This window comes from Tursiops truncatus, chromosome 7, assembly GCF_011762595.2.
Source record: "Tursiops truncatus isolate mTurTru1 chromosome 7, mTurTru1.mat.Y, whole genome shotgun sequence".
NCBI classification, from domain to species: domain Eukaryota; kingdom Metazoa; phylum Chordata; class Mammalia; order Artiodactyla; family Delphinidae; genus Tursiops; species Tursiops truncatus.
In genome coordinates this window covers 61,752,333-61,777,070 of record NC_047040.1, presented here as the reverse complement: position 1 = coordinate 61,777,070, position 24,738 = coordinate 61,752,333, and the positions used below count along the sequence as shown (strand labels likewise).

The window sequence follows — 24,738 nt, the reverse complement described above, 5'->3', positions numbered from 1 at the left end:
CATTTAGGTTGCTTCCATGTCCTGGCTATTGTAAATAGTGCTGCAGTGAACATCGGGGTGCATGCATCCTTTCAAATTATGGTTTTCTCCAGATATATGCCCAGGAGTGGGATTGCTGGGTCATATAGTGGCTCTATTTTTAGTTTTTTAAGGAACCTCCTTACTGTTCTCCATAGTGGCTGTACCAATTTACATTCCCATCAACAGTGTTGGAGGGTTCCCTTTACACCTTCTCCACCATTTATTGTTGGTAGATTTTTTGATGTTAGGTGACTTTTAGATAAGGTTAGAATGTACTGTTTGTACCATTTATTCCATAATGGCTTTTCTTTCTTTCTTCTTTTAAAAAAAATCTTACTTGAATTTCATAATGTAAATCAAAAGAATCTGCAGTTGAAATAAACAAGTGGTGGTGAGCTCTGCGCTGTCTGTATGTCCACGCACCTGGTGTGTGTGGGCTGGGGGTGGGGAGATGGGGGTGTGGCTCACACATCCATCCACAGCCTGTTCCCCCTCAGCCCCTCCCCGTGTGCTGCCTGGCTTATCATCAAGAAGAGGCAGCTGTGGAAGAGCAGTGTGTGCGATCCAGCTGTGTCACTTAATAGCTCTGTAACCTGGGGGGAAGTATTTAACCTCTCTGACCTTTGCTTTTCAATTGTCAAATTGGGGCTGAGAATACCCATCTCAGAGGGTTACTATAAGGATTAAATTATATAATGTGTATGTAGAACCTGGCAGAAAATAATAACTAACATATGTAACTCTTACTCGTGCCAGGCTCTGTTCTCTGCACGTCACACAATTGGCTTAATCCTCACAGTCCTATGAGGTAGTTCTAATATCCCCACTTTACAGAAATTGAGGTTGAAAGAGTCCAAGAGTCCCAAGACCACAGTATTAAGGACTGGAGCTGGGATTTGAACACTAGAAGACTTGCTTCATATATATTCACGCTCAGCCAACAGTAGCTGTTATTTTTATCATCCTTTGCATTTGGCCATACCACTATCCTGAAACTCCTTTTTGAAAGTGTCACTGGCTCCCTCCCTTTCCCTGCCATCGTGGGGTATGCGGTTGACTCTGTTCTTCTCACAAGACTTTCAGGATCAAGCAGTTCTTGGCCAAGAAACAAAGGCAGAATCGTCCCATTCCATTCCCTAGTGATTCACATGGAAAAACTGGTTTAAAGTCAGGTGTAACTCTAAGAGGAGATATTGGAGAAGAACCAAGCTGGGTCTGTAAGGAATCACACATGAGATGGCACACGCGGTGATGCTAAGGCCACCAACATCTTACCCCATCAAGCTGAAAACATCACCACTATCTGGACAGTTGGACATTTGTCAGGAGGCTATTATTTTTCTCTTTGTTTCTTAGCCTTTGCACTAGTAGGTTCAGTAATAAAGTGTGAGCACCTTTTGTTTGGAAAAAAAAGAAAGTGTCAATGACCTCCTGAAAGTGTCAACACCTCTGGAATATTTCAATCTCCTGTCCAGCTTCTCTTTATTTAGATTTCAGCTCACTGACTTTCACAGCTCAGGACACGGACACACACACACACACACACACACACTCCTCGGCTCCCTTCTCAAGGGCAACAGCAGAGCCCCTCAAGCTCAGCCTAGAGACCACCCCCAGCAGGAGTCAAACAGAAGTGCAGGCAGCCCTGGCTCTCCCCGCATCCCAGCGCAAATCTTGTCTAGGCTGAGGCCTCTGTCTCTGCTGTCTGCTGGCCACACCTTTCTTGGTAAGGAGGGAGCACTGGGGCAGGAGATGGCTGCCAAGACCCTGGGCAGCAGAACCCCACAGAGCAGGCAGCTAACTATGGGAGGAGACAGGTGCTACAGAGAGGGACGAGTTAACCATGACTCCACTGTCTTCAGCATGGGAAAAGGTCTTTTCAGAGAACACATGTTGGGGAGATTAAGAGCACAGGATCTGAAGTCTAGGTTGTATTCTACCACTGCCACCGACATTTTTCACCTTGAACAAGTTATTTAACCTCTCTGAGCCTCAGTCTGTAAAATGGAAGTACTAATTCTTAACCACTTGGAATTAAGATCAGGTCTGCTGTGATAGAAAATCCCAAATAACAGTGGCTTAAACAGGATAGATTTTTATTTCCTCTCACATGAAGTAAGCTGGGAGTCAAACCATGCATGTACTGCTGGTCTGGCAGGGTATGTGGCAACCACCCAGACTCCTGCCCTCGTGCTGCCCCATTAAGTGTTGTTTCCATTCCCAAGGGCACCTCATGGGCCAAGATGGCTGCTGTAGCTCCAACATTTATGGGCAGATGGAAGGAGAGGAAAATGAAAGTTTCCTTTCTCTAAGAAGACTTTCTGGCAGTTTCATACAGTATATTGTTAGCTGCAGTTTGTCACGTGGCCACACCTAGCTACAAAAGAAGCTGAGAAATGCAGTCTTTGGACAGGGCAGCTGCACGCCCAGGTCAGTACCAGAGCCCTATCCCTACGGCAAGTGGAGAGTCTGTAGACAGGTAGCAGTCTGGAATCATGCTCCTTTATAGAGTGTTGTAAGAATTAAGTGAGATACAGACTGAGAGCTCAGCAAATATGAGTGATCATGATGAATATTGTAACTTAGAATAGTGCTGACGTCAAGAGATGAGGGAGTCAGGAAGCAGAGCCAGGGGGTTCTATGGGGTGATGAGTCAAAACAGAGGTGGATCTTGAGGAAAGGCAGTCATGATCCCCCACCAAGGCTGACCTGTTGCCTGAGAGAGATGAGGAAATTAAGGACAAGGTATGAGCATGGAGTGGCCAGGTTCACACGCCTCCTGGTCTTCTCCCAAGGGCTGTGATGTTCTTTTGATTTGATGCTAAGCCCCAGATTCCTGCCTGCTCCTCCATTCCCAGGCCACTGTAGTTTCCACTGTGGAGCTTCCACAGGCTCTGGTGACAAAGCACATCTGGCTCAGAGTCAGTAAGAATTTTAATTAAAAATGGAAATGAAGGCTCATGTCATAGTACTACATTCTTCCAAACCCACTGATAATTTCTGGCAGGGTTAAAAATAACAGACATCACCCTTTGGCACTAAGGAGGAAAAGGCTGCTTTTTTTTTTTGAATTTTTAAATTTTTGAATTTTATACAGCAGGTTCTTAATAGTTATCTATTTTATACATATTAGTGTATATATATTAATCCCAATCTCCCAATTCATCCCACCACACACACCCCTGCCACTTTCCCCCACTTGGTGTCCATAGGTTTGTTCTCTACATCTGTGTCTCTTTTTCTGCCTTGCAAACCTGTTCATCTGTGCCGTTTTTCTAGATTCCACATATATGTGTTAACATATGATATTTGTTTTTCTCTTTCTGACTTACTTCACTCTGTATGACAGTCTCTAGATCCATCCACGTCTTCTACAAATGACCCAATTCCATTCCTTTTTATGGCTGAGTAATATTCCATCGTATATATGTACCACATCTTCTTTATCCATTCGTCTGTTGATGGGTATTTAGGTTGCTTCCATGACCTGGCTATTGTAAATAGTGCTGCATTGAACAATGGGGTGCATGTGTCTTTTGAATTATGGTTTTCTCTGGATATATGCCCAGTAGTGGGATTGCTGGATCATATGGTAATTCTATTTTTAGTTTTTTAAGGAATCTCCATACTGTTCTCCATAGTGGCTGTATCAATTTATATTTCCACCAACAGTACAAGAGGGTTCCCTTTTCTTCACACCCTCTCCAGCATTTGTTGTTTGTAGATTTTCTGATGATGCCCATTCTAACTGGTGTGAGTTGATAACTCAGGGTAGTTTTGATTCGTGTTTCTCTAATAATTAGTGATCTTGAGCAGCTTTTCATGTGCTTCTTGGCCATCTGTATGCCTTCTTTGGAGAAATGTCTATTTAGGTCTTCTGCCCATTTTTTTATTGGGTTGTTTGTTTTTTTAATATTGAGCTGCATGAGCTGTTTATGTATTTGGAGATTAATCTTTGTCCATTGATTTGTTTGCAAATATTTTCTCCCATTCTGAGGGTTGTATTTTCATCTTGTTTGTAGTTTCCTTTGCTGTTAAAAACCTTTACGTTTCATTAGGTCCCATTTGTATATTTTTGTTTTTATTTCCATTACTCTAGGAGGTGGGTCAAAAAAGATCTTGCTGTGATTTATGTCAAAGAGTGTTCTTCCTATGTTTTCCTCTAAGAGTTTTATAGTGTCCGGTCTTACATTTAGGTCTCTAAAACATTTTGAATTTTTTTGTGTGTATGGTGTTAGGGAGTGTTCTAATTTCATTCTTTTACATGTAGCTGTCCAGGTTTCCCAGCACCACTTATTAAAGAGACTGTCTTTCCTCCATTGTATATCCTTGCCTCCTTTGTCATAGATTAGTTGACCATAGGTATATGGGTTTATCTCTGGTCTTTCTATCCTGTTCCATTGATCTATATTTCTGTTTTTGTGCCAGTACCATATTGTCTTGATGACTGTAGCTTTGTAGTATAGTCTGAAGTCAGGGAGTCTGATTCATCCAGCTCCTTTTTTTTCCCTCAAGACCACTTTGGCTCTTTGGAGTCTTTTCTGTCTCCATAAAAATTTTAAGATTTTTTGTCCTAGTTCTGTAAAAACTTGTAGTTTGATAGGGATTGCATTGAATCTGTAGATTGCTTTGGGTAGTACAGTCATTTTCACAGTATTGATTCTTCCAATCCAGGAACATGGTATATCTCTCCATCTGTTTGTGTTATCTTTGGTTTCTTTCATCAGTGTCGTATAGTTTTCTGAATAAAGGTCTTTTACCTCCTTAGGTAGGTTTATTTCTAGGTATTTTATTCTTTTGGTTACAGTGTGAATGGGAGTGTTTCCTTAATTTCTCTTTCTGATCTTTTGTTGTTAGTGTATAGGAATGCAAGTGATTTCTGTGCATTAATTTTGTATCCTGCTACTTTACCAAATTCATTGATTAGCTCTAGTAGTTTTCTGGTGGCATCTCTAGGATTCTCTATGTACAGTATCATATCATCTGCAAACAGTGACAGTTTTACTTCTTCTTTTCCAGTTTGTATTCCTTTAATTTCTTTTTCTTCTCTGATTGCTGTGGCTAAAACTTCCAAAACTATGTTGAATAATAGCAGTGAGAGTGGGTAACCTTGTCTTGTTCTTGATCTTAGAGGAAATGGTTTCAGTTTTTCACCATTGAGAACAATGTTGGCTGTGGGTTTGTCATATATGGCATTTATTATGTTGAGGTACGTTCCCTCTATGCCCACTTTCTGGAGAGTTTTTATCATAAATGGGTGTTGAATTTTGTCAAAAGATTTTTCTGCATCTATTGAGATGATCATATGGTTTTTATTCTTCAATTTGTTAATATGGTATATCACGTGGATTGATTTGCGTATATTGAAGAATGCTTGCATCCCTGGGATGAATCCCAGTAGATCATGGTGTATGAACCTTTTAATGTGTTGTTGGATTCGGTTTGCTAGTATTTTGTTGACGATTTTTGCATCTATATTCATCAGTGATATTGGTCTGTAACTTTCTTTTTTTTTTTTTTTTTTTGCGGTACGCGGGCCTCTCACTGTTGTGGCCTCTCCCGTTGCGGAGCACAGGCTCCGGACGCGCAGGCTCAGCGGCCATGGCTCATGGGCCCAGCCGCTCTGCGGCACGTGGAATCTTCCTGGACCGGGGCACGAACCCGCATCCCCTGCATCGGCAGGCAGACTCTCAACCACTGAGCCACCAGGGAAGCCCTGTAATTTTCTTTATTGTAGTATCTCTGTCTGGTTTTGGTATCAGGGTGATGGTGGCTTCGTAGAATGAGTTTGGGAGTGTTCCTTCCTCTGCAGTTTTTTGGAAGAGTTTGAGAAGGATGGGTGTTAGCTCTTCGCTAAATGTTTGATAGAATTCACCTGTGAAGCCATCTGGTCCTGGACTTTTGTTTGTTGGAAGATTTTTAATCACAGTTTCAATTTCATTACTTGTGATTGGTCTGTTCATATTTTCTGTTTCTTCCTGGTTCAGTCTTGGAAGGTTATACCTTTCTAAGAATTTGTCCATTTCTTCCAGGTTGTCCATTTTATTGGCATAGAGTTGCTTGTAGTAGTCTCTTATGATGCTTTGTATTTCTGTGGTGTCCATTGTAAGTTCTCCTTTTTCATTTCTAATTTTATTGATTTGAGTCCTCTCCCTCTTTTTCCTGATGAATCTTGCTAAAGTTTTATCAATTTTGTTTATCTTCTCAAAGAACCAGTTTTTAGTTTTATTGATCTTTGCTACTGTTTTCTTTGTTTCTATTTCATTTATTTTTGCTCTGATCTTTATGATTTCTTTTCTTCTACTAACTTTGGGTTTTGTTTGTTCTTCTTTCTCTAATTTCTTCAGGTGTAAGTTTAGATTGTTTATTTCAGATTTTTCTTGTTTCTTGAGGTAGGATTGTATTGCTATAAACTTCCCTCTTAGAACTGCTTTTGCTGCATCCCATAGGTTTTGGATTGTCGTGTTTTCGTTGTCATTTGTCTCTAGGTATTTTTTGATTTCCTCCGTGGTTTCTTCAGTGATATCTTGGTTATTTAGTAACATATTGTTTAGCCTCCATGTGTTTGTGTTTTTTTATGGTTTTTCCACCTGTAATTGATTTCTAATCTCATAGCATTGTGGTCGGAAAAGATGCTTGAAATGATTTCAGTTTTCTTAAATTTACCGAGGCTTTTTTGTGACCCTAGATGTGATCTATCCTGGAGAATGTTTTCTGTGCACTTGAGAAGAAAGTGTAATCTGCTGTCTTTGGATGGAATGTCCTATAAATATCAATTAAATCTATCTGGTCTATTGTGTCATTTAAAGCTTGTGTTTCCTTATTAATTTTCTGTCTGATGATCTGTCCATTGGTGTAAGTGAAGTGTTAAAGTCCCCCAATATTGTTGTGTTAATGTCGATTTCCTCTTTTATAGCTGTTAGCAGTTGCCTTATGTATTGAGGTGCTCCTGTGTTGGGTACATACATATTTATAATTGTTATATCATCTTAGATTGATCCCTTGATCATTATGTAGTGTCCTTCCTTGTCTCTCATAACAGTCTTTATTTTAAAGTCTATTTTATCTGATATGAGTGTTGCTACTCCAGCTTTCTTTTGGTTTCCATTTGCATGGAATATCTTTTTCCATGCCCTCACTTTCAGTCTGTATGTGTCCCTGGGTCTGAAGTGGGTCTCTTGTAGACAACATATATATGGGTCTTGTTTTTGTATCCATTCAGTGAGCCAGTGTCTTTTGGTTGGAGCATTTAATCCATTCACGTTTAAGGTAATTATCAATATGTATGTTCCTATCACCATTGTCTTAATTGTTATGGGTTTGTTTTTGTAGGTCCTTTTCTTCTCTTGTGTTTCCCAGTTAGAGAAGTTCCTTTAACATTTGTCGTAGAGCTGGTTTGGTGGTGCTGAATTCTCTTAGCTTTTGCTTGTCTGTAAAACTTTTGATTTCTCCATCGAATCTGAATGAGATCCTTGCCGGGTAGAGCAATCTTGGTTGTAGATTCTTCCCTTTAATCACTTTAAATATATTGTGCCACTCTCTTCTGGCCTGTAGAGTTTCTGCTGAGAAATCAGCTGTTAACCTTCTGGGAGTTCCCTTGTATGTTATGTGTCATTTTTCCCTTGTTGCTTTCAATAATTTTTCTTTGTAATTTTTGTCAATTTGATTGCTGTGTGTCTCAGTGTGTTTCTTCATGGGTTTATCCTGCCTGGGACTCTCTGCGCTTCCTGGGTTTAGGTGGCTATTTCCTTTCCCATGTTAGGGAAGTTTTTGACTATAATCTCTTCAAATATTTCCTCTGGTCCTTTCTCTCTCTCTTCCCCTTCTGGGACCCCTATAATGCGAATGTTGGTGCATTTAATATTGTCCTAGAGGTCTCTTAGGCTGTCTTCATTTCTTTTCATTCTTTTTTCTTTATTCTGTTCCACGGCAGTGCATTCCACCATTCTGTCTTCCAGGTCACTTATCCGTTCTTCTGCCTCAGTTATTCTGCTATTGATTCCTTCTAGTGTAGTTTTCATTTCAGTTATTGTAATGTTTATCTCTGTTTGTTTGTTCTTTAATTCTTCTAGGTGTTTGTTCTTTAATTCTTCTATGTCTTTGTTAAACATTTCTTACGTCTTCTCAATCTTTGCCTCCATTCTTTTTCCGAGGTCCTGGATCATCTTCACTATCATTATTCTGAATTCTTTTTCTGGAAGGTTTCTCCACTTCATTTAGTTGTTCTTCTGGGGTTTTATCTTGTTCCTTCATCTGATACATAGTCCTCTGCCTTTTCATTTTGTCTCTCTTTCTGTGAATGTGGTTTTTCTTCCACAGGCTGGAGAATTGTAGTTCTTCTTGCTTCTGCTGTCTGCCCCTCTGGTGGATGAGGCTATCTAAGAGGCTTGTGCAAGCTTCCTGATGGGAGGGACTCTTTTTTTTAAGTGTATTCAAGATTTATAACAGTGTTTTCAAATATAATAAATCATTATAGATTCTCTTGGTCTTTCATCTCCTTTTGGGTATGTGTGTGGCTTCTGGTGACCTCTCAGTATTTTAATTTGGAACTTCCTAAGGTCATCAGGTGTATGATATAGCTATCACACCAGGTTTATGAGTGGGGGAAAAATCCCATAATTGATTTTTGATGTGAAGGACTATTGGATGTTTTTTTGAAAGAAAAATTTTATTTAAAAGGCTATATTTTAGTGAATAGTGAGAATTCTTGCCTTTAAGGGAGGCCCAAAACTTAAACCCTTATGCTCAAGCAGTGCTCCTCACACGTGTACAGAAAGTCTGGCCTTGATCACCCCATGATATGGGTTGAATCGTACCCCTAAAACTTTGTATGTTGACGTCCCAAGCCTCAGTATCTCAGAATGTGACCTTATTTGGAAATAGGGCCATTGCACCTATAATTAGTTAAGATGAGATCATGCTGCAGTAGCGTGGACCCCTAATCCAGGATAACTGGTGTCTTTATAAAAAGATGAAATTTGGATACAAACACACCCAGAGAGAACATCATGTGAAGATTGGAGTTATGCCACCACAAGCCAAGGAACTACTAGAAGGTAGGAAAGAGGCCTGAATAGATCCTTCTCTAGCACCTTCAGAGGGAACATGGCTCTACTCATCTTAAGTCTTGATCTCAGACTTCCAGTCTCCAGAGCTGTGAGAGAATAAATATCAGTTTGTGGTGCTTAGTTACAGTAGCCCTAGGAAACTAATGTAGCCCATGACTTGGTGGTTACATGACCTTAAGTCATTTGATCTCTCCAGGCCTCTGATCCCTAAGCTGTGGGTTAGCAATGTCTGCCAGCGAGGATAAATGTAAAATCCTTTAATACATACAGTTTCATCACAACCTCAAGTATTAGTATTACACCATAAAGCCATAGCGTATTTTCATTCTTTCTTTTCTTTCTTTCCTTCCTTCCTTTCTTCCCTTTCCATGTTTTATTTTTGTTTCTGTTTTTTTAATATGTCTCAAATGTTAAGGGTTTATGTTAAATTCCTCCTCCCAAGCCTACTGCCCAATAGTAAAAGAGGGATACTTTTGTAATTATCAATGATTTGCTGGCCTTTATTGAGGACTTCAAGAACCAAATACACTTAGCTGCACTAAGATTTCACGGTCACATGTACTTCTCTGAGAGGAAGCAATTACAGTAGAAAGAGCTGGCAGATTGGTGTCATCTTGCATCCCACCACTGATCACCTGATCACCTTCCTAGAATGCTGTGTTAGAAGGATTCTGAGGCCACCTCCAGGATAGAGGATTATGATCACTTAGTGATATTTGCTGTGAGCCTGAACTGGGGTAACTGTAGCTTATAGAGTACAGATACAGAGTTAGAGTTCACATTTCTTTTCTTTTCTTTTTTTTTTTTTGGCTTGAAACAACAATGATTTATTATTTAGCATGGTTTTATGGGTTGACTGGGTGAACCACCCAGTCATGTTGCACATCATGTCAGCCTGGTCTGTCATGTGGTTGCATTTAGCTGGGAGCTTAGCTGAGCTCCAAGAAGGGATGTTCAGGAAGGCCTATGGTCCTCATTCACATGCTTCTTATCATCAGTAGTCTAGCTCAAGCTTCTTATATGGCAGCTGGACTCCAAGAGTCCCCAAACTGAAGCACCCTGCCTTTTTAAATGTTAGGCCCAGAGTTAGCAGACTGTCACTTCTATAGATAAAGCAAATACATGGCCACTCCAGATTCAAGAGGGAGGGGAATCAGACTCCAAGTCTTATTGGGCAGAGAGACGTGTGTGTTGGAAAAGAAGGAATTATTGGCAGCTGTATTAGTCAGGGTTCTCCAGAGAAATAGAACCAATAAGAATATATACAAGCTGGAGAACCAGGAAAGCTGGTGGTGTAATTCAGTCTGAGCCTGAAGCCCTGAGAATTGGGGATGAGGTGGGGTAGGGCTGATGGTGTAAGTCCTGATCTGAGCCTGAAAGCCCTAGACGAAGGGCAGGAGACGATGGAGGTCTCAGCTCAAGCAGAGAGAGTGTGTTTGCCCTTTTTGTTGTATCCGGGCCCTCAGTGGATTGGATGAGGCCCACCCACAGTGGGTTTTCTTAACTCAGTCTACTGAATCAAATGTTAATCTCTTCTGGAAACACCGTCATAGACACACCCAGAAATAACGTTTCACCAGCTATCGGGGCATCCCTTAGCCCAGTTGACACATAAAATTAACCATCACAGCAGCCATATTTGAAGACTATCTCTTGTGGAAACATTCATTTTAGACCTTACTGTCTGACAGAGTGCTGCCTTTGAGCTACAGATATTTACCATGAAGGCTGATACCCTGTGAGTGCGTTAGTTTTTTTAGAGATGACTTAACAGAGCTTCAGTTGGACCCTGCATGAAGGATGGGAAATTGCTATGGAAGGAAAAAGGAGAGGGTCTATCTGCTGTTCTGATTTTTCACCCATGTGAACCAGGACAAACTCTGTAAGTTGGGGAGGGAAGATGGGGACCCTGATTTTAACTGTCAAATTGATCTAGAGTTGTCAGATGGGGTAATTTAACCCTCAGATGAGGGTGATTTATCCCGTGTATTGTAATCAGATAGTCGTCTAAGTTGTTCCCTATGAGCTCTGGTAAATCACTTTTAGTACATATTGAAGGTGACAATATTGTATTTTATCACCGAATTGCTGTCTTACAGTAATAACTAATGCATGTCATCGACTTTGGCTCCAGCACTGAATTACACTCACTTGGAGGCACATAGATCCAGACGGGAGCTGTCACTTCTGTCTGCTCGTCCATGGCTGGGACCAAAAGGCTGGTAGAGAAACTGTATTGTTGCAGCCTTTGTAGATTAGCTGGTTCAGAGATACCTGTGGTCTCGTGAAGCATGGAACTTCTCTTCAGTGCAATTTGGGTCAATATGATCTAGGGTGGACCTAGTAATTCTATTAAATGAGTGATGAGTGCTTTGATGACTAAAGGTAAGGATCTTATTTAAACAGAGAAATAAGGGCTGGTCAGGAATCAGGCACAAATTATCTCTCCCTGGTCTGGCTCCTGCCCACGGGTCTAGCCTCAGCTTGCTCTGATCCCCATCTTGAACTTTATGCTCTACCTGTACACACCATACTCTGCTTCTCTGTACCATTGTTCATGTCCTTTTCTTTGCCTGGAATATGCTCTCCCAGTTACCCCACCAATTCCCCTGGTCAGGGAAGATGCACTGCAAACACACCCTCCTGGCTGCCTCACTCCTCTCATTGTTTCATTCGTCACACTGCCTTATCATTACTTATTTATGCCTCTAGCTCTGCCACTAGACAGACTGTGAGCTCCTTGAAGCCAGGAACTCATTTTATTTTTTTTAATTTTTTTTTAATTAAAAGTAATTGTATTCTTTTTTTTTTTAAATGGTGTGTTAGTTTCTGCTTTATAACAAAGTGAATCAGTTATACATATACATATGTTCCCATATCTCTTCCCTCTTGCATCTCCCTCCCTCCCACCCTCCCTATCCCACCCCTCTAGGTGGTCACAAAGCACCAAGTTGATCTCCCTGTGCTATGTGGCTGCTTCCCACTAGCTATCTATTTTACGTTTGGTAGTGTGTATATGTCCATGCCACTCTCTCACTTTGTCCCAGCTTACCCTTCCCCCTCCCCATATCCTCAAGTCCGTTCTCCAGTAGGTCTGTGTCTTTATTCCTGTCTTACCCCTAGGTTCATTGTGACATTTTTTTTTTCCTTAGATTCCATATATATGTGTTAGCATACGGTATTTGGCTTTCTCTTTCTGACTTACTTCACTCTGTATGACAGACTCTAGGTCCATCCACCTCACTACAAATAACTCAATTTTGTTTCTTTTTATGGCTGAGTAATATTCCATTGTATATATGTGCCACATCTTCTTTATCCATTCATCCGATGATGGACACGTAGGTTGTTTCCATCTCCTGGCTATTGTAAATAGAGCTGCAATTAACATTTTGGTACATGACTCTTTTTGAATTATGGTTTTCTCAGGGTATATGCCCAGTAGTGGGATTGCTGGGTCATATGGTAGTTCTATTTGTAGTTTTTTAAGGAACCTCCATACTGTTCTCTATAGTGGCTGTACCAATTCACATTCCCACCAGCAGTGAAAGAGTGTTCCCTTTTCTTCACACCCTCTCCAGCATTTATTGTTTCTAGATTTTTTGATGATGGCCATTCTGACTGGTATGAGATGATATCTCATTGTAGTTTTGATTTGTATTTCTCTAATGATTAATGATGTTGAGCATTTTTTCATGTGTTTGTTGGCACTCTGTATATCTTCTTTGGAGAAATGTCTATTTAGATCTTCTCCCCATTTTTGGATTGGGTTTTTTGTTTTTTTGTTATTGAGCTGCATAAGCTTCTTGTAAATTTTGGAGAATAATCCTTTGTCAGTTGCTTCATTTGCAAATATTTTCTCCCATTCTGAGGGTTGTCTTTTGGTCTTGTTTATGGTTTCCTTTGCTGTGCAAAAGCTTTGAAGTTTCATTAGGTCCCATTTGTTTTTGTTTTTATTTCCATTTCTCTAGGAGGTGGGTTAAAAAGGATCTTGCTGTGATTTATGTCATAGAGTATTCTGCCTATGTTTTCCTCTAAGAGTTTGATAGTTTCTGGCCTTACGTTTAGGTCTTTAATCCATTTTGAGCTTATTTTTGTGTATGGTGTTAGGGAATGTTCTAATTTCATACTTTCACATGTACCTGTCCAGTTTTCCCTGCACCACTTATTGAAGAGGCTGTCCTTTCTCCACTGTACATTCCTGCCTCCTTTATTAAAGATAAGGTGACCATATGTGCGTGGGTTTATCTCTGGGCTTTCTATCCTGTTCCATTGATCTATATTTCTGTTTTTGTGCCAGTACCATACTGTCTTCATTACTGTAGCTTTGTAGTATAGTCCGAATTCAGGGAGCCTGATTCCTCCAGCTCCGTTTTTCGTTCTCAAGATTGCTTTGGCTATTTGGGGTCTTTTGTGTTTCCATACAAATTGTGAAATTTTTTGTTCTAGTTCTGTGAAAAATTCCAGCGGTAGTTTGATAGGGATTGCATTGAATCTGTAGATTGCTTTGGGTAGTATAGTCATTTTCACAATATTGATTCTACCAATCCGAGAACATGGTATATCTCTCCATCTATTTGTATCATCTTTAATTTCTTTCATCAGTGTCTTCTAATTTTCTGCATACAGGTCTATTGTCTCCTTAGGTAGGTTTATTCCTAGATATTTTATTCTTTTTGTTGCAGTGGTAAATGGGAGTGTTTTCTTGATTTCACTTTCAGATTTTTCATCATTAGTGTATAGAGATTTCTGTGCATTAATTTTGTATCTTGCTACTTTACCAGATTCATTGATTAGCTCTAGTAGTTTTCTGGTAGCATCTTTAGGATTCTCTATGTATAGTATCATGTCATCTGCAAACAGTGACAGCTTTACTTCTTCTTTTCTGATTTGGATTCCTTGTATTTCCTTTTCTTCTCTGATTGCTGTGGCTAAAACTTCCAAAACTATGTTGAGTAAGAGTGGTGAGAGTGGGCAACCTTGTCTTGTTCCTGATCTTAGTGGAAATGCTTTCAGTTTTTCACCATTGAGGACTATGTTGTCTGTGGATATGTCATATATGGCCTTTATTATGTTGAGGAAAGTTCCCTCTATGCCTACTTTCTGGAGGGTTTTTATCTGAAATGGGTGTTGAATTTTGTCGAAAGCTTTCTCCACATCTATTGAGATAACCATATGATTTTTCTCCTTCAATTTGTTAATATGGTGTATCACATTGATTGATTTGTATATATTGAAGAATCTTTGCATTCCTGGGATAAACCCCACTTGATCATGGTGTATGATCCTCTTAATGTGCTGTTGGATTCTGTTTGCTAGTATTTTGTTGAGAATTTTTGCATCTATGTTCATCAGTGATATTGGCCTGTAGTTTTCTTTCTTTGTGACATACTTGTCTGGTTTTGGTATCAGGGTGATGGTGGCTTCGTAGAATGAGTTTGGGAGTGTTCCTCACTCTGCTATATTTTGGAAGAGTTTGAGAAGGATAGGTGTTAGCTCTTCTCTAAATGTTTGATGGAATTCACCTGTGAAGCCATCTGGACCTGGGCTTTTGTTTGTTGGAAGATTTTTAATCACAGTTTCAATTTCAGTGCTTGTGGTTGGTCTGTTCATATTTTCTATTTCTTCCTGATTCAGTCTTGGCAGGTTGTGCATTTCTAAGAATTTGTCCATTTCTTCCAGGTTGTCCATTTTATTGGTATAGAGTTGCTTGTAGTAATCTCTCATGATCTTTTGTATTTCTGCAGTGTCAGTTGTTACTTCTCCTTTTTCATTTCTAATTCTATTGATTTGAGTCTTCTCCCTTTTTTTCTTGATGAGTCTGGCTAATGGCTTATCAATTTTGTTTATCTTCTCAAAGAACCAGCTTTTAGTTTTATTGATCTTTGTTATCGTTTCCTTCATGTCTTTTTCATTTATTTCTGATCTGATCTTTATGATTTCTTTCCTTCTGCTAACTTTGGGGTTTTTTTGTTCTTCTTTCTCTAATTGCTTTAGGTGCAAGATTAGGTTGTTTATTCGAGATGTTTCCTGTTTCTTAAGGTAGGATTTTATTGCTATAAACTTCCCTCTTAGAACTGCTTTTGCTGCATCCCATAGGTTTTGGGTCGTTGTGTCTCCATTGTCATTTGTTTCTAGGTATTTTTTGATTTCCTCTTTGATTTCTTCAGTGATCACTTCGTTATTAAGTAGTGTACTGTTTAGCCTCCATGTGTTTGTATTTTTTACAGATCTTTTCCTGTAATTGATATATAGTCTCATAGTGTTGTGGTCGGAAAAGATACTTGATACAATTTCAGTTTTCTTAATTTTACCAAGGCTTTATTTGTGACCCAAGATATAATCTATCCTGGAGAATGTTCCATGAGCACTTGAGAAAAATGTGTATTCTGTTTTTTTGGATGGAATGTCCTATAAATATCAATTAAGTCCATCTTGTTTAATGTATCATTTAACGATTGTGTTTCCTTATTTATTTTCATTTTGGATGATCTGTCCATTGGTGACAGTGGGGTGTTAAAGTCCCCTACTATGAATGTGTTACTGTCAATTTCCCCTTTTATGGCTGTTAGTATTTGCCTTATGTATTGAGGTGCTTCTATGTTAGGTGCGTAAGTATTTACAATTGTTATATCTTCTTGTTGGATCGATCCCTTGATCATTATTTAGTGTCCTTCTTTGTTTCTTCTAATAGTCTTTATTTTAAAGTCTATTTTGTTTGATATGAAAATTGCTACTCCAGCTTTCTTTTGGTTTCCATTTGCATGGAATATCTTTTTCCATCCCCTTACTTTCAGTCTGTATGTGTCTCTAGGTCTGAAGTGGGTTTCTTGTAGACAGCATATATATGGGTGTTGTTTTTGTATCCATTCAGCCAGTCTGTGTCTTTTGGTGGGAGCATTTAATCCATTTACATTTAAGGTAATTATTGATATGTATGTTCCTATTCCCATTTTCTTAATTGTTTTGGGTTTGTTATTGTAGGTCTTTTCCTTCTCTTGTGTTTCTTGACTAGAGAAGATCCTTTAGCATTTGTTATAAAGCTGGTTTGGTGGTGCTGAATTCTCTTAGCTTTTGTTTGTCTGTAAAGGTTTTAATTTCTCCATCAAATCTGAATGAGATCCTTGCTGGGTAGAGTAATCTTGGTTGTAGGTTTTTCTCCTTCATCGCTTTAAATATGTCCTGTCAGTCCCTTCTGACTTGCAGAGTTTCTGCTGAAAGATCAGGTGTTAACGTTATGGGGATTCCCTTGTGTGTTATTTGTTGTTTTTCCCTTGCTGCTTTTAATATGTTTTCTTTGTATTTAATTTTTGACTGTTTGATTAATACGTGTCTTGGCGTGTTTCTCTTTGGATTTATCCTGTATGGGACTCTCTGTGCTTCCTGGACTTGATTAACTATGTCCTTTCCCATATGAGGGAAGTTTTCAACTATAATCTCCTCAAATATTTTCTCCGTCCCTTTCTTTTTCTCTTCTTCTTCTGGAACCCCTATAATTCGAATGTTGGTGCGTTTAATGTTGTCCCAGAGGTCTCTGAGACTCTCCTCAATTCTTTTCATTCTTTTTTCTTTATTCTTCTCTGCAGTAGTTATTTCCACTATATTCCAGGTCACTTATCCATTCTTCTGCCTCAGTTATTCTGCTATTGATCCCTTCTGGAGTATTTTAAATTTCATTTATTGTGTTGTTCATTGTTGCTTGTTTCATCTTTAGTTCTTCTAGGTCCTTGTTAAATGTTTCTTGCATTTTCTCTATTCTATTTCCAAGATTTTGGATCATCTTTACTATCATTATTCTGAATTCTTTTTCAGGTAAAGTGCCTATTTCCTCTTCATTAGTTAGGTCTGGTGGGTTTTTATCTTGCTCCTTCATTTGCTGTGTGTTTTTGTGTCTTCTCATTTTGCTTATCTTACTGTGTTTGGGGTCTCCTTTTTGCAGGCTGCAGGTTCGTAGTTCCGTCGTTTTTGGTGTCTGTCCTCAGTGGCTAAAGTTGGTTCAGTGGGTTGTGTAGGCTTCCTGGTGGAGGGGACTAGTGCCTGTGTTCTGGTGGATGAGGCTGGATCTTGTCTTTCTGGTGGGCAGGTCCACGTCTGGTGGTGTGTTTTCGGATGTCTGTGGATTTATTGTGATTTTAGGCAGCCTCTCTGCTAATGGGTGGGTTGTGTTCCTGTCTTGCTAGTTGTTTGGCATAGGGTGTCCAGCACTGTTGCTTGCTGGTCGTTGAGTGAAGCTGGGTGTTGGTGTTGAGATGGAGATCTCTGGGAGATTTTCGCCATTTGATATTATGTAGAGCTGGGAGGTCTCTTGTGGACCAGTGTCCTGAAGTTGGCTCTCCCACCTCAGAGGCACAGCACTGACTCCTGGCTGCAGCACCAAGAGCCTTTCATCCACATGGCTCAGAATAAAAGGGAGAAAAAGTAGAAAGAAAGAGGATAAAAGAAAATAAAATATGGTAAAATAAAAGAAAGTTATTAAAATAAAAAAGAATTATTAAGAAAAAAAATTTTTTTAAGTAAAAACAAAACAAAACAAAAAAACGGATGGATAGAACCCTAGGACAAATGTTGAAAGCAAAGCTATACAGACAAAATCTCACACAGAAGCATACACATACACACTCACAAAAAGAGGAAAAGGGGAAAAAATAATAAATCTTGCTCTCAAAGTCCACCTCCTCAATTTGGGATGATTGGTTGTCTGTTCATGTATTCCGCAGATGCAGGTACATCAAGTTGACTGTGGAGATTTAATCCGCTGCTCCTGAGGCTTCTGGGAGAGATTTCCCTTTCTCTTCTTTATTCGCACAGCTCCTGGGGCTCAGTTTTGGATTTGGCCCTGCCTCTGCGTGTAGGTCGCCGGAGGGCGTCTGTTCTTCGCTCAGACAGGACGGGGTTAAAGGAGCCGCTGATTTGGGGGCTCTGGCTCACTCAGGCCGGGTGAGGGAGGGGCATGATGCGGGGCGAGCCTGCGGCGGCAGAGGCCGGCGGGACGTTGCACCAGCCTGAGGCGCGCCATGCGTTCTCCTGGGTGAGTTGTCCCTGGATCACGGGCCCCTGGCAGTGGCAGGCTCCACAGGCTCCCCGGAAAGGAGGTGTGGATAGTGGTCTGTGCTCGCACACAGGCTTCTTAGTGGCGGCAGCAGCAGCCTTAGCGTCTCATGCCTGTCTCTGGGGTCCACGCTATTAGCCGCGGCTCGCGCCCGTCTCTGGAGCTCCTTTAAGCAGCACTCTTAATCCCCTCTCCTTGCGCGCAAGGAAACAAAGAGGGAAGAAAAAGTCTCTTGCCTCTTTGGCAGTTCCAGACTTTTCTCTGGATTCCCTCCCGGCTAGCCCTGGTGCACTAACTCCTTCAGGCTGTGTTCACACCACCAGTCTTCTCACGGCGCTCCAACTGAAGCCTGAGCCTCAGCTCCCAGCCCTGCCCGCCCCGACGGGTGAGCAGACAAGCCTCTCAGGCTAGTGAGTGCCGGTCGGCACCGATTCTCTGTGCGGGAATCTCTCCGCTGTTCCCTCCGCACCCGTGTTGCTGTCCTGTCCTCCGCGGCTGCGAAGCCCCGCGGCTGCGAAGCTCCCTCGCTTCACCACCCGCAGTCTCCGCCCGCGAAGGGGCTTCCTAGTGTGTGGAAACTTTTCCTCCTTCACGGCTCCCTCCCACTGGTGCAGGTCCCGTCCCTATTCTTTTGTCTCTGATTTTTCTTTTTTCTTTTGCCCTACCCAGGTACGTGGGGAGTTTCTTGCCTTTTGGGAGGTCTGAGGTCTTCTGCCAGCGTTCAGTAGGTGTTCTGTAGGAGTTGTTCCACGTGTAGATGTATTTCTGATGTATCTGTGGGGAGGAAGGTGATCTCCGCCCACATTTCTTTTTAATTATGACCATATTCTCTGCTTTGTGAAAATCTCTGTTCTTGGCAAAACTTATTCCACCAAGGAAAGCAAAGAAGGCTTACGCTCAACTAAATCAGGTGTATCCTAAAACGTACTTGAGAGTTAAAAGTAGTTGAATAAATTTGGGGTTGTGTGTGTGAAGAGTACAGACATTAATCTTAAGGATTTATTTAAAGCTTGTCATGTGTCACAGTGAAATGGACTTCACATGTGTTGTTTCAGTGACTCCTCACTGCTGCCATATGAGGCAGGTTACTAGTCAAATGGGGAGCTGAGCATCTTAGGAGTTAAGTGACCAGCCTGAGCTCTCACAGCTGGACCTGCTAGAAACTGGCAGAGCTAAGAGTCAAACCCAGGTCGGCATCATAGTCCAGTATCTGTTCTGAGGCTCATGACGCTGCAGTGCGTGTGTGTGTGTGTGTGTGTGTGTGTGTGTGTGTGTGTGTGTGTTTAATTGAGGTGAAATTCACATAACATAATATTAACCATTTTAAAGTGAACAATTCAGTGGCATCCACAGCGTTGTGCAACCACCACTTCTATCTAGTTCCAAAACATTTTAATCATTCCAAAGGAAGCTCTATACCCATTAAGCAGTTACTCTCTGTTTCCACCTCTCCTCCAGCCCCTGGCAGACACTAACCTGCTTTCTGCCTCTTCTTTCTTTATGGATTTAGCTAGTCTGGATATTGCATATAAATGGAACCATATAATAGGTGACCTTTTATGTTTGTCTGCTATCACTTAGCATGTTTTTGAAGTTTTCCTGTTGTAGTGTATATCAGTATGTCATTGCTTTTTATGGCTGAATGATACTGTATGTATGTTTTTGAGGCAGAATGTCAGCAGCCACCCCACCACCTTCCTCCACTTGGAGATATGAAGAGGACCCATGTCTAGCTGCTCAGATACCTCCTCCAGTTCCCCCCATCAGTCCGTGCATAATGCCAAGGATGACCAGACTGTTGAAATACCAGGCATTCACCCTTCTTCTTCCCCTGTACCCATATAAAGTAGGAATGTTTGGACATGGTCTTCTGTCCCCCGGATGTCCCAAAGAACCCAGAGGCTCTAGAAGTGGGAACACTGACTATAGCCTAGGGTAAGTGGTTTCCCCTATTTGCTCCCAACTTAGGGTCATAGTTTTGCCATCTGGCTTCTTTTGGGTGCCTAGATATTCCATCCTACAGGACTCAGCTCTGTGTTGTAACTAGGGCAACAGCTTTTATGTTATTCTCCTTGGTTCTACAACTACAGTCATTGCAAACCATCCTACATAAGGTCTTTCTGAAAAGATCATGATCAGCACGATCTTTCTGAAACCTCAAACTGTTCAAGTCATGCCCTCCTCACAATCATGCTGTGGCTCCCCATTGCTGAAAGGATACATCAAAACTCTTCAACACACAAGGTCACTCAAGATAGACTCTATATGTCTATGCAATAGCATTCTCTCCTCCATACTCCCTGCACATTCTAGCAAAGTCGAATAAGTGGGGCATCCCCTAACTTCCTAAAGTTGAATTAGGTCCCTTTCCCTCATGCTTTCATGTCAGCATGGTGCCTTTCACAGACCTTCAAATAAGGAGGGGAGAGAAGCAGGTCAAGCCATTCTGAAATTATTTGTTTGTGCATCTATCTCCCCACTCAAACTTTGAGTACCTTGGGAGCAGAGAATGTCTTTCCTGCTTTGTAACCCCAATATCTGGCACAATTTCTGGCACATTGCAGGAGCTCAGTAAGCACCAATTCCTTTTGAAGAACCAAGGATCCTAGAGAGGAGGTGATATCTTCAAAATTATACACAGCGTATGATGCACCTGGTTAGAAGTTGGATGTTATGACTCATGATCTTTGGACAATCTCTTCTAGACACAAACATAATATTAAGGAAGAGTATGAGGGGTGGAAAGGTGGTCAAATGTGTCCCCCCAAAACACATACACTTTCTCAAAGCAAAAATAAAATTGCAACTGTCAGAAACATGATAGGATTGTTAAAAGTGAATGATGACAGCTACATGGTTAGCTGTCGATTCTTTTTTTGGTTGCTTTGGATATATGGAAATGACATCAAAACAAATCCTCTCCCCAGCACTCTTAGTGGTTATTCCTCTCCAATAACCTCTGCCCATTCCTCTCTATTTCTCCCATCTTCTTTCCCCTGACCCCAGTCCACTTCTATTATTTCCCTCCATCATATACTTTATCACCTGGTTCAGAAGTCCAGGGAAAGGTTGAAGAGGAGCCATTTCTGAACCCAGGATTAAGAGAAAAAGCTATGTTCTCATAGCTCATGATGTTTCAGGACCACAGTCAGTGACATGACATTCTACAGAGCTGGCAATTCCCCCCCGGCTTTTTTTAAAATTGAAGTATAGTTGATTTACAATATTATATTAGTTTCAGGTGTACAACATAGTGGTTCAATTTTTTATAGATTATACTGCATTTAAAGTTATTACAAGATAATGGCTATATTTCCCTGTACTGTACAATAGGACCTTGTTGGTTATTTTATACAGAGTAGATTGTATCTCTCAATTCCACACCCCTATTTTGCCACTGCCCCCTTTCCTCTTCCCACTGGTAATCACTATTTTGTTCTCTGTATCTGTGAGTCTGTTTCTCTTTTGTTGTATACGTTCATTTATTTATTAGATTCCACATGTAAGTGATAATATAGAGTATTTTTCTTTCTCTGTCTTATTTCACTAAGCATAATACCCTCTAGGTCCATCCACATTGTTGCAAATAGCAGAATTTAATTCTTTGTTTATGGCTTAGTAATATTCCATTGTATATCTATATATAACACATCTTTTTTTTTTTTTTTTTTTGCGGTACGCAGGCCTCTCACTGTTGTGGCCTCTCCCATTGCGGAGCACAGGCTCCGGACGCGCAGGCTCAGTGGCCATGGCTCACAGGCCCAGCCGCTCCATGGCATATGGGATCTTCCCGGACCAGGGCACGAACCCGTGTCTCCTGCATCAGCAGGCGGACTCTCAACCACTGTGCCACCAGGGAAGCCCCCACATCTTCTTTATCCATAATCAGTTGATGAACATGTAGGTTGCTTCCATATCTTGGCTATTATAAATTATGCTGTTCTGAATTTTGGAATGCATCTATCTTTTTAAATTAGTGTTTTCATTTTCTTCAGATATATACTCAGGAGTGGAATTGCTTGATCATATCAAATGATGGTCCTATTTTTAGGTTTTTGAGGAGTTACCATACTGTTTTCCATGGTGGCTACACCAATTTATATTCCCACCAATAGTGTACTAGGGTTTCCTTTACATCTTCACCATTTGTTGTTTGTAGACTTTTTGATGATAGCCATTTTGACAGGTGTGAGGTGATGTCGCATTGTGGTATTGATTTGCATTTCTCTGATGATTAGCGATGTTGAACATCTTTTTTTGTGCCTGTTGGCCATCTGTGTATCCTCTTTGGAAAACTGTCTATTCAAGTCTTCTGCCCATTTTTTTGGGGGGGCCTTTTAAAAAATTGAGTTATATGAGCTATTTATATATTTTGAATATTAATCCCTTATTGGTCATATCATTTGCAAATATTTTCTATCATTCCATAGGTTGTCTTTTCATTTTGTTGATGATTTCCTTAACTGTGCAAAAGCTTTTTTTTTTTTTTTGTGGTATGTGGGCCTCTCACTGCTGTGGCCTCTCCCATTGCGGAGCACAGGCTCTGGACGTGCAGGCCCAGCGGCCATGGCTCATGGGCCCAGCCGCTCCATGGCATGCAGGATCCTCCCGGACCGGGGCACGAACCCACATCCCCTGCATCGGCAGGCGGACTCTCAACCACTGTGCCACCAGGGAAGCCCTGTGCAAAAGCTTTTAACTTTAATTAGGTCCCATTTCTTTATTTTTGCTTCTGTTTCTTCTGCCTTAGGAGGCAGATCCAAAATAATAATGCTACAGTTTATGTCAAAGAGTGTTCTGCCTTTGTTCTCTTCTAGGAGTCTTATGGTTTCTAGTCTTACGTTTAGGTCTTTAATCCAGTTTGAGTTTATTTTTGTATATGGTGTGAGAAAATGTTCTAATTTCATTATTTTACTTGTAGCTGTCCAGTTTTCACAGCACCACTTATTGACGAGACTGTCTTCTCCATTGTATATTCTTGCCTCCTTTGAAATAGATTAGTTGACCATATATGTGTGGGCTTATTTCTGGCCTCTCTATTCTGCTCTGTTGCTCTATGAGTCTGTTTTTGTGCCAGTACCATGCTGTTTTGATTACTATAACTTTGTAATATAGTCTGAAGTCAGGGAGGGTGATGCCTCCAGCTTTGTTAGTTTTTCTCAAGATTACTTTGGCAATACAGGGTCTTTGGGGATTCCATATAAATTTTAGGATTATTTGTTCTAGTTCTGTGAAAAATGCCATGGGTATTTTGATAGGGGTTGAATTAAATCTGTAGACTGCTTTGGGTAGTATGGACATTTTAACAATATTAATTCTCCAACCCAAGAACATGGGATGTCTTTCCATTTCTTTGTATCATTTTCAGTTTCCTTCATCAGTGTTTTATGGTTTTCAGAGCACAGGTCTTTCACCTCCTTGGTTAATTTTATTAGTGAATATTTTATTCTTTTTGATGTGATTTTAAGTGAGACTGTTTTCTTGCTTTCTCTTTCTAATAGTTCATTAGTAGTAGAGGACTAATTTCATTTTTAGGATTTTCTATATGTAGTATCATGTCATCTGCAATTAGTGACAGTTCTGCTTCTTACCTTCCAATTTGGATGCCTTTTATTTATTTATTTTTGTCTGATTGTTGTGGTTAGGACTTCCAATACTGTGTTAAATAATGGTGACTAGAATGGGCATCCTTGTCTTATTCCTGAGTTTAGAGGAATGGCTTTCAGCTTTTCACCATTGAGTATAATGTTAGCTGTGGGTTTGTTATAAATGGCCTTTATTATGTTGACATATGTTCCTTCTATACCAACTTTGATGAGGGTTTTTATCATGAATGGATGTTGAGGTTTTTTGTTTTTTATAAATTTGTTTATTTATTTTTGGCTGCATTGGGTCTTTGTTGCTGCAGGCTTTCTCTAGTTGTGGCGAGCGGGGGCTACCCTTTGTTGTGGTTCATGGGCTTCTCATTGCAGTGGCTTCTCTTGTTGCGGAGCATGGACTCTAGGCACGCAGGCTTCAGTAGTTGTGGCTCGTGGGCTGTAGAGTGCAGGCTCAGTAGTTGTGGTGCATGGGCTTAGTTGCTCCGCAGCATGTGGGATCTTCCTGGACCAGGGCTCGAGCCCATGTCCCCTGCATTGGCAGGCAGATTCTTAACCATTGCACCACCAGGGAAGTCCTGGATGTTGAGTTTTGTCAAATGCTTTTTCTGTGTCTGTTGAGATGATCATGTGATTTTTATCCATCCTTCTGTTCATGTGGTGTATCCCATTAATTGATTTATGAATATTGAACCACCCTTGCATCCCTGGAATAAATCACTTGATCATAGTGCAGGGTTCTTTTTATATATTGTTGATTTTGATTTGCTAAGATTTTGTCGAGGATTTTTGATCAGAGATATTGGCCTATAATTTTCTTTTTTTGTAGTATCTTTGTCTGGTTTTGGTATCAGGGTAATGGTGGCCTCATAGAATGAATTTGGGGGGTGTTCCATCTCCTTCAATTTTTGGGAATTGTTTGAGAAGTATAGGTATTAGCTGTTCTTTATATTTTTGGTAGAATTCCCCTTTGAAACTATTTGGTTCTGGACTTTGTTTGCTG

General features: G+C 40.6%; 1 protein-coding gene and 1 pseudogene across 1 annotated transcript in view; both read left to right on the top strand.

Moving 5' to 3' along the window:
- Nucleotides 1-24,738, top strand: part of MYO3B (myosin IIIB) — a 399,378-nt gene that overhangs the window by 128,135 nt on the left and 246,505 nt on the right. The gene's annotated exons all lie outside the window — the stretch shown is intronic.
- LOC117313033 (large ribosomal subunit protein eL39-like) lies at nucleotides 1,091-1,242 on the top strand (annotated as a pseudogene).